This window comes from Cynocephalus volans, chromosome 8 (assembly GCF_027409185.1).
Source record: "Cynocephalus volans isolate mCynVol1 chromosome 8, mCynVol1.pri, whole genome shotgun sequence".
Classification (NCBI taxonomy): Eukaryota; Metazoa; Chordata; class Mammalia; order Dermoptera; family Cynocephalidae; genus Cynocephalus; species Cynocephalus volans.
The window spans coordinates 82,463,700-82,474,689 of record NC_084467.1 but is presented as its reverse complement, the minus strand read 5'-3'; the positions used below and the strand labels follow the sequence as shown (position 1 = coordinate 82,474,689).

Here is a 10,990-nt window from a genome sequence, read left to right as displayed (position 1 = left end):
TAACTTCAATATGTTGTCCTCCCTTTCCTTCAGCTCCTGCTCTTACCTCTCTTCAGAAGACCCCAAATTCTCCATCCTTACATCTCTACCCCACCCCCACTACTCTAGACCCACATTTCCAATTAACTGTGTGCTTTGCCCATCTGGGTATCATGAAATCATCTCAAATTCAATGTATCCAGAATGAGACACATCATCTTTCTGAGGTGATTAAATAAGGACTAGAACTGTGACTGGCACAGAACAGGTACTCAAAGGAAAGCTACTATTTCTATGTTCTCCATCCTCCCCAACGGGAAGCCCTCTTAAAACAGTCTTAATAATGCCACACCACTTTTTACTTTCCATGGCCCACCTCTGCCTCATGAGACATGCAGAAATGCCTACATTTAAGACCTGACATTTAAGACTCTCCATAAAGTAATGCCACCACAGGTTTCTATTCACCACTCCCCTGCTCACGCCCCAAAATTCACTCATGCTGGTCATTTGCCTATTTCTCCCTCAGCTCTTTTCACTGCCCTTTCTCTGCTCCGCTCTGGATTGCAGAAAACTACATTTCCCAGATTCTCTCGCCAGTTGTTTTCCCAATAAGATGCTAACAAAAGACTGAAGGGCAGGAGGAGGGTAGAATCCAAAGTATTTCTCTCCTTCTCTGCTTTGGCGGGGGTCACAGCTCTGCCATGATCCCGGCTCCCACCAGGCTGTCCCCCAACCACTGGATGGCCCAGACATCCGGGCTCTGGTAACACCATCTCCTCCCACTGTCCCACTGTGCCAGGTACAATGCATTTTCACCATTTATGTCTTCGTTCATATGGTAAATTCCACCTAAAATATCTTTCCTGCCTCTACTTCACATAACAAAGTAGTAATGACCTTTGAAGCCTATTCAGCAACCAATACTTGGAGCATCTATTCTGTGCAAAGCACCGTACTAGGTGCTGGCAGTGCCCAGGGAAGGAGTGAGGTCATCCCAGCCATCACAGAGCTGACAGTGTACATGTCTTCATAAAACCTTTTTCAGATTCTCTCCACTGATGTGTACACTCTTGAAATTCCCATTTGACTGTGCTTATTTTTACTCTATTTGTTTGTATTTAACAGATGCCTATACAGCACTTATTAAGTGCCAGGGAATGTTCTAAGAACTTACAAATACAATCTTTTTATGTTACCCTTATGTACATAGGTATGTAGGTATATATGTATGAAACAACTTAGGTAACCTTAGGTAAAAATACAAGGCAAGTGCTGTTATTACCCCCACTTTACAAGTGAAGAAACTGAGGCACAGGGGGTTAACAGAGCTAGTAAATGTAATTCTCTCTGTCATGCTTTTATTTTAATCTTGCACTCAAGATATCTGTGTACCTATTTCAGCATCAGTGGCAGAAACTTCTGGACTTTCCCACTTTCTTCTACAGTTACAGGCCACTTGATTTTTAGCTGAGAATGTGGCCACCCGGAAAAAAAAGGTATAATTCCCACCTTACCATGGGATGTGAGCGGAAGTGGCACGTGCAACTTTTGGGAAGTGTCCTTCAAATAACGGTGATATTGGAGCAGGGCCCTTCTTTGCCCCTGTATCTCCTCCCCACTAGCTAGTACAATGATGTGATGGCAGGGGCAGGAGCAACCACCTTGGAACAGAACGTGAAAGGTACATTTCGAGGATGGAAGAAGAAGGAACCTGGGTGTCTCATGATCAAATAGCTGCCATTCCCTGGACTTTTACATGAGAGAGAAACAAACCTCTATCTATTTCACTGTTTTTTGGGTTTCCTGTGACTTGTAGCCAAAACTCATCCTAATGAAGCAGGGAACCCTGAGCATTTTCTGATTGTTAAACCTGCCCCTTTCCGCTGGAGAAACTGTTTTAGAAATTTTATGCTTGGCTGTCTTAATCTTTAGCTTCTGTAACCTAGCTTGCTTCCTGCACCCGTGTGCTAACAAAAGGTAACAGCGGTTTTGCACCACCCTAAGAGCCAAATGCAAATTTGGCTCCAGAACTGACCAATGAACTATGATGTCTCATAGCCAACCAATCCAAATTAACAGACTTGTATCCCTCATTTGCATAAGAGGACCTAAATGAGAACTTAGGTGGGAAGTTTTGGCTATATAAGGCTGCCCCTTTCCTTCATTCAGGGAGACACTAGCCTGATGCTCGTGCTCTCCTTGCTTGCAAGCAGTAAAGCGCTGTAACACCAAAAAGAGCTGTTAACTAATAAAGAACTGTAATATCAATGTCAGTCTTGGATTCCTCTGTGTGAGCAACCTCGCAACACCGATAAATGAAATCACCAGTCCATGGCTCCGTCTTTCACTGGGCTGAGTTTTTAAGAAAATGTACTCTACCTCACTCATCTGTGTATTTCCTTCCTGCATGGTTCCTTGCACAAACCACTACTCAAAAAATACATATTGAATTGAAGGTAAATGAGGATATAAAATATAAAGAACATGCTGATGGATGTAGAAGGCCCCAGGCCAAGAGAAAACTGGGATGAAACCACTCTGGCCCCTGGTCTTTTGGAATCCGTACTGGCCACAGGTGGCAATAAGATGAAAGTGTCTCCACCCTTTGAGGCAGCTTCCACTTTGTCAGTACCTTCCTGGGATCCTAGGTGTTAAGGTAGAGCTGTGAAAGAGAGCACAAAGAAAACATGTCCTCAAACATGAACCCCTGGAATCTTCCCTTCTCCACCTTCATGCTTTCCTTCATCTCTGCCCTCTTCCCACTTTCCTTAGAAGAGCAGGCATTTTTCCATCATTCCTACGCTAATTCTTCCATTTGACTCTCATAACATCTTTCCATCTTAATGTTCTCATCTGTAAAATGGGGGTAATTCATACTTCTTAGGATTTGGGGGATAATTAAACAGCAAAGGTTACATAAAGTTGCTGGCATAAAGCAGGTGTTTAGAAAAATGCTAGGTGTTTCCCCTTTTCCTCCTGACCCCCTTTTCCTCTAGAGGAAACTTGTTTCACCTGTTCCTGGGGAAACACCTCAACCTGTTTCTCTTCCTACCTCTCTTGCCTACCCTTTCTTGGTCTCTTTGAAGGATTCTCTCTTTGCCTATCCTTCAAATGTCTGCACTGTGGGTTTCTCTCCTCAACCTTTATCTCTTCTTACTTTATACTCTCCCTACACAATCGCATCTATATCCAGAGTTTCAAGTGCCAAGTATAGGAAAAATGAATTTTAAATTCCAAGCCTAGATCTGTCTCCTGAGCTCCAGACCTTCTCATTTTTCCCGTCTCTTTCTCTACACACCTGCCTTCCATTCCTTCCTGCATTCTTTCATTCTGTGTATATTGAGAGCCTGCTATGTGCTTGGCATTGTTTATCGAACTGCACATCGTCTCCAGGATGTTCCACAGAGACCTCAAACTCAGCACATGTGAATCTGAACTCATCTGCCCTCTGAACCCACTTTTCTCACCTTTATTTCTTGCCCCAGTGACTATTTCAGCACCCACCCATCTGCCTCATTAAGATGGGAGTCATTGTGACTGCTCCCTCCCTCTCTTCTATATATCCTTTATTTCATCAAGGCCCATCAATTTGGCCTTGAAACACCTTCAGTTTGTATCTTTATCATTCTCACCAAACCACCTCCCCAGTTCCAGCCCTCATCATTTTCTTACCTAGATGTCCCCAACTGCCTCTGAACTGGTCTTCTGACTTCCAGTCTTGTGCTATTTCAGCCGTGATCCACACTGCAGAGGGAGGACACAAACACACATCTAATCATACTGCTTCCCAGCTAAAATCTATCCAGTGGTTTCCCATTGCCTTAGGGTAAAGTCCATACTCCTCAACATGGTATACAAGACCTTCAGGGTATGGTCCCTGCTGGAATCACTCTGTAACGAGATATTTTGTTTATATGTTTCTCCACTCTTAATAGGAGGAGCTCCTACAGGTGCTTACCACATGGGCTCCTAAAGAGCTTATTCATCACTGAGATCCAGCATATAGTAGAGTGTATGGGGTCAATAAAAATCAAGCTTGGTGAATCTTTAATGGATAAACAGTATCAGAGCTGCATAGCTGAAAGTGATCTAGGAAGAGGCATAAATATTATTTTTTCCTTCCTCGTTAGCATTAAGATTTTTTTTTCTTTGCTTTACCTTTTTTAAAATTAACTTTTTTATTACAAGGATAGGGGCTCATTATGAAAAAAACTAACATTACAAACAAGTATAAAGTAAAAAGGAAAACCCTTCCCTTCATGCCACTGCTCCTCCAACCCAGCACTTCCCTAAAGTAACCACTGTTAACAGTGTATCATCCATCCAGAAATTTTCAGTGCACATGCAATCACGGTAACAAAACACACATTTTTATGCTGTTACTGTCACATTATTATTTAACACAAATGGAATCTTATTAAAATATTCATTTGCATATCAGATTTTTTCATATAATCTTGGACATTTTTCCATAGCAGTATATATAGATCTTTCTCATTTTTTAAAGGTCTGCCTTGTATTCAATTATATGCTTGCTTCCACCACACCTTCTTCAAACAACCATTACTGACAGACATCTGGGTTATTTCCAGTTTGGGGCCATTACAAACAATGCTGTATTTGCTATTCATTTTATGGTACATAATTAAATGTCAATCTTTCTAAATATGCAAAAATTGCAAAATAGTAGAATATAAAAATAAATATACACCATAATCAAGTGGGATTAATTTTAGGAATGTAAGCTGAGTTTAATATTTTAAAAATATGTTAATATATTGTACAATATTAATAGATCAAAGGAGAAAAAATTACATATTGATGAATAGTGATAGATATTTTCTTGATGTGATAAAGTGTGTGTGTGTGTGTGTGTGTGTGTGTGTGTGTGTGTGTGTGTGTGTGTGTGTGTGTGTGTGTGTGTGTGTGTGTGTGTGTGTGTGTGTGTACACATGTATGAATGCCTACCCACACCAACCCCAAAAGCCAGCATCATGCTTAGTGGATAAGCACTCCTTTCATGACCACAGACAAGAAAGTCCACTACCACCATTATCACAAAAAATTATTTAGCATTTTCTGAACATACTAGCTGATGCTATTACCAGAGAAACAATATGAGGCATAAAAATTAGAAAGGAGAAAGTAAAATCATCATAATTTGAGGGTAATATATCCAGAAAATATAACTTAAGTCAACTGAAAAACTGTTTTTCCTTTTTGAAATTCAGATATAACTCACATACTATAAAATTTACTCCTTAAGTATATTCAACTCTGAACATACAAAAAGTGAATTTTTGTATGTTCAGAGTTGTGCACTTATCACCACTATTTCCACTATTTTCATCACCCCAAAAAGAAACCCTATATTCATTAGCAGTCACTTCACATTCTCCCTAATCCCAGCCCCTGGTACCACTAATTTACTTCCTGTCTCTACGAATTTGCTTATTTTGGACATTTCATATAAATGGAATCATACAATATGTGGTCTTTTGTAACTGGCTTCTTTCACTTAGCATAATGTTTTCAAGGTTTTTTCATGTTGTAACATGAACCAGTACTTCATTCCTTTTTATTGCTGAATAATATGTCAACAAATAGATATACCGCAGCTTTTTATCCATTCATCAGTTGATGGACATTTGGGTTGTTTCTACTTTTTGGCCATTTAAAACAATGCTGCTGTGGACATTCCTGTACATGTTTTTGTGTGGACATATGATTTTAATACTCTTCGGTGTATAACCTAGGAGTGGAATTGTGGGTCATATGGTAACTCTAATGTTTAACTTTTTGAGGAATAGACAAATTTTCCAAAGAGGCTGCACCATTTTACATCCTCACTGGCAGCGTATGAAGGTTCTATTCCTTGCTAACTCTTACACAAGGGTTCTTCAAAAAGTTCATGGAAAATGCTTATTATGAAAAAACTAGGCATGATTGCAAAAATTTTTTGCACCAAAACAAACTGTACTAACTTGTTACAACGTGTCTGAACAGGATCTATTCTTGGGCACTAAGAAGGGAAGACATCAGTTTGAAAAGAGCCCCGATCAGAACAACATGAATTCTGCTAAATGGTGGAGCTTGGTGGAAGAATGGTTAAGTCACTGATGTTTTATGAAAAGGTTATGGGGATGAGGCCCCCCCAAAAAAACAGCAGTTCTAAGGGACAAGACGATGTTGAAGATGAAGCACACAGCAGCAGATCATCCACATCAATTTGCAGGTAAAAATCTTGTTCGTGTCCTAATTGAAGAGGACCAACAATTAACAGCAGAAACAATAACCAACACCTCAGACATTTCAACAGGTTCCCCTTACACAATTCTGACTGAAAAATTAATGTTGAGCAAACTTTTCACTCGATGGGTACCAAAACTTATGCCCATATCAGCTGCAGATAACAGTAGTTTTCAATGGAAATTTTAATCAAGTGGGATCAAGATCCTGAAGCATTTGTAACAGGAGATGAAACATGGCTTTACCAGTGTGATCCTGAAGACAAAACACAGTCAAAGCAATGGCTACCAAGAGGTGGAAGTGGTCTGGTCCAAGCAAAAGCAGAACAGTCAAGGGGAAAGGTCATGACAGATTTTGAGATGCTGAAGGCATTTTGCTTGCTGACTTTCTGGAAGGCCAAAGAATGATAACATCTGCTTATAATGAGAGTATTTTGAGAAAGTTAGGCAAAGCTTTAGCAGAAAAATGCCTTGGAAAGCTTCACCAGAGTCCCCTTCCACCATGACAATGCTCCTGCTCATTCTCCTCATCAAACAAGGGCAATTTTGCAAGAGTTTCTATGGGAAATCATTAGGCATCCACCCTACAGTCCTGATTTGACACCTTCTGACTTCTTTTTGTGTCCTAATCTTAAAAGAATCTTTAAAGGGCACCCATTTTTCTTCAGTTAACAATGTAAAAAGTTTGCCTTGACATGGTTAAATTCCCAGGACCCTCAAGTTCTTTAGGGATGGACTAAATGGCTGATATCATTGCTTACAAAAGTGTCTTGAACTTGATGAAGCTTATGTTGAGAAATAAAGTTTATATATTTTATTTTTATCTTTTAATTCCATTTTTCCATGAACTTTTTAAAGTCCCCTCACCTTGTCTGTCTTTTTTATTACAGCCATCCTAGTGGGTGTGAAGTGGTACTTCATTGAGATTTTGAACTGAAAAACTATATTAAATTGTAAGATATTTCAATAAGATGACTAGATATAAAATTATTATTTAAAACATCAAAATCCTTCTTATATGTAAATAACTAGTTAGAAAATATAATGGAAGAAAAGATCCCAACAAAAAAGATAAGCTATCTAGGAATAAAGGCAACAAAAAAGTCAAGACCTATGTGAAGAAAATTTAACACACTCCTGAAGAGCATAGAAGGAGGGCTAAGCAAATGAAAAGGTATAGCTGTTATTTTTTTCCCCCTGATGCTTTTAAACATGAAGACTCAATATCCTAATTAGTTCAATTCTCTCTATATTAATCTATAAAGATAACATGACTAAAAAAAAAAAAAAAAACTCCTAAGGTTAGAGCCAGACTAGCTGTAACTATAGCTCATGTGAAAAGGCAATACAGAATTATGATTTTACCCACAGACCCACCCTTCCTGGGTTCTCACTCAGAAACCTGGTATATATCAAATGCCAAATAAGTGCTAACTATTATTGTAATTTGAGAAAAATTATAATTCAAGAATAGGTGGGAAAATCTTTTAAGAAACAAATGATAAGGGAGGACTGACCCTAGTAGATATTAAAACAGCACATTTGGTAAATCAACATTAAGACAGGTAGATCGATGGAATAGAACAGAGAATCCTGAAACCCAAATGCTCATGGGAATTTAGAAAATGATAAGGATAGCTTTCATACTAGTGTATAAAAGGAAGAGTGTTCAACATCAGTGATTCTGGGACAGAACTCCCACTTCACTTCTTATACAAAAATACATTCCAGATGAAGTGAAGATTTTTTAAAACCGTAAAAATAAAGCCATTAAAAGGAAATTATTTAATAATCTGAGTTCAGAATGACTCCAAACCTATGTTATGGAATGGACTTGACAAAGAAGCAGTCAGCACTGAGAGTCAGGTATTTATTATGCCAGCAGGCCCAGATGAGCTAGTGCTCCAAGACCTGAGCCCCAAGTTTAGGTCTTGAGGGTTTATATAGGCAGACTCTTCCAGATTCTTTAGGTTTCACTTTTTCAGCATTCATGTAGCTAGTGCAATAATATGTTTCATTTTCTCAGCATTCATGTAGCTATTGTGATAAGCAAGCACAGTTTACAGAAGCAGGAGTGCAGAGCAGTTGATTATCAGTAGAGCTGATACAATAAGCAGGTTCTGTTTTAAAGGCAAAACAAGCTACTGAAAGAATTAATTTTGAATTTTCCCAACACCCAGAAGCCATAAAACAAAAGACTGATAAATCCAAATATATGAATTTCTCTAAGACAGAAAAACAAAACAAAATACCATAAACAAAGTAAAAAGACAAATAGACTGGGAAAGAATAATTGTAACACACATCACAAAGGACTGTTTTCCTTAATATGTATAGAAGTCCTACAAACTAATGAAATAACCAATGACACAACAGAAAATGAGCACAACTCAACAGATAAATCACAGAAAAAGATGAAAAGATGTTCAGCCTCACTCATAATAACAGGCAGATTAAAAACTACAACTAGAAACCATTTTTCACCTATTTGATAACATTTGGGTTGTGGGGAAACAGGCATTCTCACATACTGCTGGTGATAGTAAAATGGGTATAATCCCTATGAGAGCAATTTGCCAATATCTATCAAAGAATGCACAGATTAAGAATGCACAAACCTTTGAACCAGCAATTCAACTTCCTAGGAATCTATCCTACAGATATTCTTGCACTTGTGTACAATAACATAAGAACAAGGATATTTACTGAAGCATTGTCCGTAACAGAAAAATACTGGACACCTAAACGTCTATTATGGACTGTTAAATCATTATGATACATATGTACAATGAAATAAGGCATCTCTATGTGTACTAATAAGTGAAATAGGCAAGTATAGCATACTACCAGTTGTGTTTTTAAAAAGATACATACCACATATATCAATAATATTAACAAATACAGAGAGACAATGGATATAAAAAATGCTGACATACCCATAAAATAAATCTGAAAATATTTTCAAGAAACCATTATCAGTAAAGGCTTGTGGAAAGAGTTGCAAGGTTGTGATATAGGAATAACAAAGATGTTTGGTTTTCCCTGTACTTTTTTGAAGATTTTGGATTTTGCATCTTTTGCATTAATTTCCTGTTTCATTGTGTATCACAATGAATTTTTAAAATTACATTCATTCCTTGATTTATTCTCATTCAGTGAGGTGGAACAGTAAACCTGTACAAAGTTAAGAGCTGTCAAAAGAGGCCCAAGATCGTGGGCCTTGGATATCTTTATATTAGAATCATGGGGGAAGAGAGAGGGATTGGTCTTACCAGAAATGCAGATTACTAGGCCGCGCCTCAGATCGATTGATCTAGAGAGTCCCAGAGTGAAGCCCAGAAATCTACATTTTTGACAGGATCCCACGGGGAATTCCGACGCGTGCTAATTTCAAATCCCTCGGGGCTATAGGGGCAGTCAGCCCGCACAGTGCAGAACAGTGGAGCGTTTTCTTGTCCCTTCCTCGCAGCCACAGTCGCACTCTGGGCGTGGGTGTCACCCGAGACCCGGGCCTCCCCCGCGCTCTCCTTTAGGCCGAAACTGCAAGGCCTCGCTTCGCTGTCGCCTCCCTTCCCTCCCCGCCGCCGCCGCCGCCCGGGCCGCTCTTTCCATAACCTGGTTCCGCTTCGGAGTCACTTGGGCCAGGCCCTGAGCCACTGAGGCCGCGGGAGAAGAGGTGACGCGGGACCCCGCAAGCCGCTAAAGGTGAAAGGGCCGCAGGAGCCAAATGCAGTGGGGAGAGAACAGGGAGTGGGAGGCAAGTTAAATCGTTTAGGAAAAAGCAAGGAGAGAACGACGGGAGTAGAAATAAATTATGGGAAAGAAAAAAACAAACGAAAAAAGTATACGACTCCGCCGGGACTCGAACCCGGAACCTTTGAATGCCTTCAACCTCTAGAAGTCCAATGCGCTATCCATTGCGCCACGGAGCCACCTGTTGGAGTCTCCGCGCATCTGCCATACTAAACCAGAAGCGACGGCCCCGCGCCCTTCCCACCGCCCCCTCGGTCGTCCATATCACCGGGGCCCGCCCGCCGCGCTCAGGACACTGCCAGACTAAGCAGCCGCCTCAGACACGGGCCTCGGGCGCCCGGTCTGCCCCGGCGGCCGCCTCTCAACGAGGTCGGCGAGCCCCGCGGGCGAAGGGAGGCGACGGCCCCCCGGTCCCGGATGGTCGTGCGAGGGCAGCCGCAACCCGGTCTCCCACCCGCGCCGGGCACGCCGCACAAATCACGGTTGTGCTAGTCCCTCCCCGGCTCCTTTCTGCCCCGAACGCCCCGCCTACCAGGTCTCTCCGGTGGCCGCTCCCGCCCGGCCCGCGCCCGCCCGGAGATGCAGGCCCAGGCCGGCCGTTGCGCCGTTAAGCCGGGCCAGTGACGCCGGGCACTTACGTCGCACCTGCGAGCCGCCGATGCCGAGCGGCCGCCCCTCGTGCTGCGAGGCGTAGGCAGCGACCCCTCTCGGGCCCCCCGGCTCTTCCCTCGCCGCCCAGGGCCGGCCCGCAGCCGAGACCTGCCGCTGTGAGCGCGGGCCGCGGCAACGTCTGTGTGCGTGCTTGTGCGTGTTTATTTGCGCGGGGTTCGGGAAAACGGGGTTTGGGTTGCATTTCGCTCCCCACAGACCCAGAGCCGAATTTCTGAGGTATCCGGGCTCTGGTGGACTGAGGGGGGCGACGCGCCCCGCGCTGCAGCATCCTCGAGAGCTTGTCTCCGCGCCAGGAGCTGCCTCTGCGGACGCTGCATAGCCGCCCGAAGCCGGCT

The 10,990-nt window shown here is 42.0% G+C and overlaps 1 long non-coding RNA gene and 1 other non-coding gene across 2 annotated transcripts; both read right to left on the bottom strand.

Annotated features, from left to right (window-relative positions):
• Positions 1 to 2,361: 2,361 nt before the first annotated feature.
• LOC134383725 (uncharacterized) lies at positions 2,362 to 9,781 on the bottom strand. Its single transcript, XR_010024206.1, has 3 exons — positions 9,503 to 9,781; positions 3,655 to 3,726; positions 2,362 to 2,644 (listed from the first exon to the last, which is right to left on the bottom strand). It is a non-coding gene; the product is annotated as an uncharacterized LOC134383725 (long non-coding RNA).
• Positions 9,782 to 10,077: 296 nt separating this feature from the next.
• Positions 10,078 to 10,162, bottom strand: TRNAR-UCU (transfer RNA arginine (anticodon UCU)). Its single transcript is given in 2 exon segments — positions 10,078 to 10,113; positions 10,126 to 10,162. It is a non-coding gene; the product is annotated as a tRNA-Arg (tRNA).
• Between the last annotated feature and the right edge of the window lie 828 nt (positions 10,163 to 10,990).